Source organism: Melospiza georgiana, chromosome 3, assembly GCF_028018845.1.
Source record: "Melospiza georgiana isolate bMelGeo1 chromosome 3, bMelGeo1.pri, whole genome shotgun sequence".
NCBI classification, from domain to species: Eukaryota; Metazoa; Chordata; class Aves; order Passeriformes; family Passerellidae; genus Melospiza; species Melospiza georgiana.
In genome coordinates, this window is record NC_080432.1 from 101,331,583 (window position 1) to 101,338,155 (window position 6,573).

Here is a 6,573-nt window from a genome sequence, read left to right on the forward strand (position 1 = left end):
TAATGCCTTGTGTGGATGACATAAAATATTATTTTAAATTACTGTGTTATTTGATAAAAGGTAATAAAAGAAATGAATCAAACCAGAAAACTTTGGTCATTAAAATGTAAAAAACAGTGGATACAGACAGTTACAGATGAAAAAATGCATACAAAAACAAGAGTTAATGATAAGTACTTTGAAAATACTAAGACTAGGAGAGAACCAAAAGTCTGTCAAAAGAAAAAGTAGGAGAGCAAAAGAAAAGGGAGGGATTTGTGAAGAGATATATTTTATAGAAATTTCTTCATTGTAGCTCAAGAAAATACAAAAGTTGTTCAGTGTAAGTTTTTAAGGAAAAAAACAAAAATCAGAGTTGATGTTATGGACAAAGCTCTGTTTTTACTATCATGCTGCAAATATCTTTAGGTTACAAACTAGTATTTATGCACGCCTTTGAAAAAAACATTAGCATGTTTCTAGCATCCCTTTCAATAGTAGTATGAGTCTGATACCAATGGGAGTGGTTCAGTCCTCTGCTCACTAGGCATATATAACAAAAGTATCAAGAGTAAAATCACAGATATCCCACACACAATTAACTCAACAAATGAGAAGTGAAAACTAACAGTTCGCTTTTACATGTAATTTATGCTTTTGAGTGAAGTTTACACAGACACTATCATTTACACTTCTTATTTCACCTCTAATCTACAGCAGTGTGAACTACCTGCCTTTTTATTTAGATTTTTTACAACCTGAATAAAATAATCTACAAATTGTCCATTACTTAAATCTCCTCTTATTTCCCACAAGATGACTTGTACAACTGGAAGTTGATCACTGTTATTTTTCATCTTAGCTACAGTGTTCCAGTGCCCACTTTGGTTTGACAGAAACAACCTAGCTCCCTGTTGGTGACATTTCGGGAATCTTGTGGGACAGACAGCCATTTGTCATTGGGCCACCATCTCTCCTGAGGTTCCTGGGACTTCTACCCATCCTACCTAATGGCAAGCTAAGAGTAGTCTCGTCAGAGTCAAAAGAGAGGCATGGGGTTAGCCAGGATGCATTTCATTCCTCTGGCATCCTCATCTCTCTCAAGAAATTACAAGCCACTAGAATCCTGTAGCCTGTAATTCTCCTCAAAGGACAGCACTGCTCTCCAAACACTCCAGCTTTTCTGTTTAACACAAGCTGGGTGTGTGAATTATTCAGCAAAGATAGTTGTACATGGGTTTCTATCATGGGATTTTTCCATAAATATAGAGAAAAGAGAATTGATGAAATCTACCATGCCAACAACCTGCATTAGCAAAAAGCATCTATCTGACCTTATCCAATACAGGTAGAGGTCACTTTCAACACACTTGTGCCATTTACTGTTCACTGTGCAAGTACCAGTGCATCACTCCTAGCTGAAGTAACTGTGATACACTTACAAACTCAATTTTTCTAGAAGACAGAATAATTCTGAAAATTAACAATGTCTCATAAAAATTGCTGACATTTTGATTAAGTTAATTGCAGAAACTATTTACTAAATATCTCAGTGAATTATTAAACCTAATACATCAAATATCTAAAATATATAAATAATGAATTTTAAAGCTGTCAGAGTATGGGTTAAATAGATCATATGATAAATATTATTCATCACCACGAATAAATTTTCTTAAGCAATCTTAATCCTGCTTGCTGGTTTATTCTAAAGTAATATATGGCAAGCACTGGGGTTTAACTTAGAGCTTCATTTTTTATCATAAGAGAACACATATTTTTGGAGAAACACAGATTTACAATCAAGGAGACAGCTATATGACAATCTTGATAGAGAAACTGGTCATACTGTGGGCATATTTAATAAAGAAATAAATCAAACATTAAAATAATTCTCTGAGGAAACTTACTTCATTTGAAGGGAGAAATAAAGGTTCACCAGTAACCATAGTGAGTTCATATTATTGCCTTTGTTTTTATAAGTTGTTGCCATGACTTTTTTGACTTTTGGGCTAGATTGGACTTAAAACACAACAGATGGCTACAATTATGTGTCTGTAACTCTTTTTTAGAATAACTAAACAGAACACAATAAAATAAACAGGCTTATATTCCAAAGAGACTCACACAGTTTAAGAGAGCTATACATGGTTATTAAAAAAAAATTCAAAACATTCTAGACTCTATATACAATAGGAATAAAGCTTAAATGAGAACTTAGTTTCACAATGTGCTGTATTCCATAGGCACATGATTCATACCTATAATTTAATTCCTTTGACTAGCAATTTCAGGAATAAAACAAAATCACATTATAATTTTGTGATTACTTGGGGTCCAAGTGTGCATTCCTTTCAACAGAACAGCTTCCATTGAATTTTGTTTCAACAAGAAGCGCTATCTTGGGCTTTTTGTAGGGTAACTTTTAAGTAAGAACAGCTTAATTTTAATATTTTTTTCCTAGAATGAGACCTTAAGAAGCCTTTGGATCAATTGTTTCCTAAAAAGAAATTTATTTTATTACCTCATTGTACATCAATTTGTATACCAGCAGCCTTAGTAAAGGGCAAAAAGATACTTTAATAATCGGAATGGAAAAAGTCATGGAAATTTTTTGTGACTAAACAACACCTCACTGAATCAAAACCACAACATCATTGTGCCTTTAAGGCCATGTTGTGCAACACAGACTAACACAAGCTATTTTGAAGAGCCCAAATGACCTCAACTGTTGCAAAAATCAGGGTATATCTTAATGGAATATCAGCTTAACCTTTAAACTTTCTAGCATTGTTCCTTGCTATTTTATTTTTTAAATGAGGCTGTTAATTGATTTATTCTTAAGGCATTTTAGACACTTGTGTGTCTAAAAAGACTTGGGTATTACTAGTGGTGTCCTGGTCATGCTCTGCCTGGGCCAGCCAGCACAGAAACATTCATGGCCTGGGAGTGAGCCTTTCCTCTCCTGTCACACACCAGGCTGCTAAGTCTGACCCATTCCCATATTCCTTCCCCATCTATGACTGAAGCAGAAACTCGGGTTTTTTCTTCAGATATCACTGGTACGTTCAGTGACTACAAGACCATACCTGCAAGACTGATGTCAAGCTAAAGTTTTGCAAGTTAAAGTCAGCAGCTTTTCCTTCATCAACAGCATAGTCTACCCAAACTGTAAACAAATGCAATAGTTCAATAGTGCAATAGAGCAATAGTGACTTGAATAGATCAGTCTCAAGCACCCATTCATGTAATCTTTTATTTCTCCTATGAAAAGTAACCATAACTTGCCCACTAATAATATTGTGGGCATCTGAATCCATTAGTGGTGCAGTCTTCCTTTCTGTAGGTTTCTGCTACTCTAAGCTCATCCCTGAACACATTAAGCATCTTTTCAAAGCCACATCAAAAGCTTTGAATGGACCACACTGAAGTTTTTGACACAGTGGTGGCAGCACACTGAAGGATCAAGAGGCATGTAACTACAAACATGCCTCCTTATCTAAGAAGATAGGAAAGCAGTTTCTTGATCTCAGTCCAGTTGACTCAACAGTTCTTCTTGATCTCCTCATCTTTTGTTTCTCATCCCTGCTGTACACAGCTTTCATGGGACGCTTTTTGCTTTAAAAAGTGACATTTTTCACTTATCAAGAGCAAAGTGAATTTTTAAAGTGAGAAATTATTTAAGCTGTGAAAGCAAAGGTGACAAGCATGAGAAACTTAGACAGCATAATAAAAGCATGATAAATCATAAGATACAACCAAGATATCCAGTTCAGCAAAGCCCTCCAGCATATTCTAACCATTAAACACATGCAAAAATTCACTGAGGCAAATTACTCTTAAGCACTTTATTGGATCCAGGATAAGTTTTAGAACAGAGTAAGTAATAATAAAAAAAGGCAACAGACATGTCATATATTTAAAGATTTATTTATAAGCATTTACCAAAACTCTGCATACAAAACAAAGTAACTTTGTCTTCATGATGTCCACAATTATCCTTATGATATCACTACAGTCTTTGCTGTAGTGCCCCATTTTAGTCAGAGTCAAATAGCTGGTAAATCTAAACACAGAGAAGTTATTCAGTCTGGCTGGTATATATATTCCAAAATGCCAAGGAAAATGGGAAAACCAAATTTGCTGTACCACTGACACTTGATTCTGAAGTGTCATGGACAAATGGAAAAATGCAAAAGGTGAGAGGCACTAGTACTGTTTAAGGTGGGGCAGACCAAGAATGACTGATTAGGTGTAATCACCAATGCACATTTTGAGTTTATAATTTTACTGTCACGTTGTCAGTGTGGCTCATAGAAAAGGCTTTGCTGGTGGATACTCACATACACTGTATGTACATAATAGTTTTCTGTAATTGCTATTCCTTGAATTATGAAGATAGATAGCTTTTCCTTAGTTTGGTTGATTTTTCAGTTTAATTTTGATTTCTAATGTATCAAACATATTCTGTTCCTTGCTTCAACAGCTCCTTTAAAGTCATCTCTTCACTTTTACTCTGGCTAGTTAAATGTTTCCTAAGAATCTTTATAAGCTGTTGAGGGCTAAATGAAAAAACACGGAGGATGCCACATGAGTAGGAAAACTCTACTTCAGTTCCTTCAAACCAAATTCCACCAACTTCTGTTGAAATCATGAACTCACCACTTTCTTTATGAAAGCTGACACTTGTGAACACTCCCCAGAAGCTTCATTTTATAAGATCTGATGAGGGATGAAACAGCAAGATTTGTTTAATAGGTGAAGAGATAGGACCACACCAAAGTGTAAATGGGAATTGCTGGGTTGCTGCAAACAGTTGTTCAGTCTTGCAGCACTATTTGTATGAGATTTCTTTCTTCTACAAGAAAACTGATGGGGGAGTTTTCTACAACTTGTTCAAACACTTCATGGAAAGGAGATTAGTTTGGCTTTAATTTAACCAACTAAATTGAGTGTTATTACTGGAAACAGCTCTAAGCTTTTCAATTCCCCTAATGAGGTCCAAACTTCTATGGATGCTATCACCTGAGACTACTGTAATATTTTATTTGGATTTAAATCTTTAACTTGGCAGCACTGCTGTGTCTCCGTGGACACCTCTCATTTTAGTTTTATATTCTCCCAGGTGGTTGATTACTTATCCCCGTAACAGGATTCCTTTTCATATTGAGGAAGCTCTGACCTCCATTCCAGCACCGTACTGAAATTTTAGCAGACATGGGATGTTGTTTTTGTTTTGTTTTGTTTCACTATCAAGACCAAACAACCCATTATATTGGATTTATTTGACAGATATTTCAAGGCACCTCAATTTGCTGAGTTTCTTTGATTCTTAATGTTGTTTGGAACTAATCTCTTCTGCTAACATGAAAGCAAACTAAGAGCCAAGATTTTTATGGGAGACAGGAAACGTATATTTAAAGTACTGCTGTGTTATCTTTTACAGCAACAACAAAGGGAATATAGACCCAAATATACCCCCAAGTGACACAGTTGATTTTTTAACTGGTTTTAAGTGTACGTACTCTTGGAATATTTATATGGTATCAGCAAGAGCATTAAAATCTGCTTAGAACCACAACCCCAAAGTAGCATTACTGTCTGCCAACCTGCCCAGAACTGTAATGGATACCTGATCAGTTGGAAATGTTATTTCACAGAAGGAATTTCCCTTTGTTGATGACTTGCCCTCTGTTTTCTGTTTACAAATAGAAAACTAGGAAAAAACCCCCAAAACCTAGGCAACCTTTTCAACAAAATTATTTATATACATTAAAACAGCTTCTCATACACAAGAAAGAGTATTTCTTAACGCGAATGTCATTCTGTGTGACAGACCTCACTGAAATAATTCTCTTAAGCAATGTAGAGAGAAATAGCATTATACTGTCCAGAGCATCTTCTTCCAACCTAGTAATAAAATATGTTTATTTTGCCTAATTGAGCTTTATGAGATATTGAGATTAGGTTGATTTCTACACAGTGCTGTTAAGACATTTCATGACTTGTGTAATAGTAGGTATGAAAATGGTAGCAAGAAAGCAAGGTTGAGCTCACTTGAGAAACACAGTTGACAACACAAATTTTCTACAGGAGACATGAATTAAGAGAAACAAGTTTGACAATGTTTATGCTTTCTGCTTGATAAAAGGATTAAGAAACAACAGCATAAAACCAAAATCCAAAATAAAAGGCAACTTCCAACAAGTTACAAAATAATTTGCTTGTATCAGCTTATCATTTCAGTCGTTAAATGTAATACAATGGACATCCTCAAACTACACAATAGAAGGAAGGGCATCCTTCAAAAAATAAGGTTTCTGTAGAGGGACCAGCTGCTGGCATGTTACTTCCTCATGCTGTCTGCAGAAGCAGAAGTTTGCACCAAAACATTCTTTCACACACTTCTAATTGTAAAAAAAAAAAAAAAAAAAAAAACAAAAAAAAAAAAAACAACAAACAAACAAAAAACCCCACCAGATTTAAAAGAAAAGTCTTTACAAAATACTCTGAACAAGGTCAGGCTCTGAAATCATCAGCTCAGCAAATCTTTGTGTGCCTAGCAATAGCAGCTGTGGTGTGAACAATTTAGTG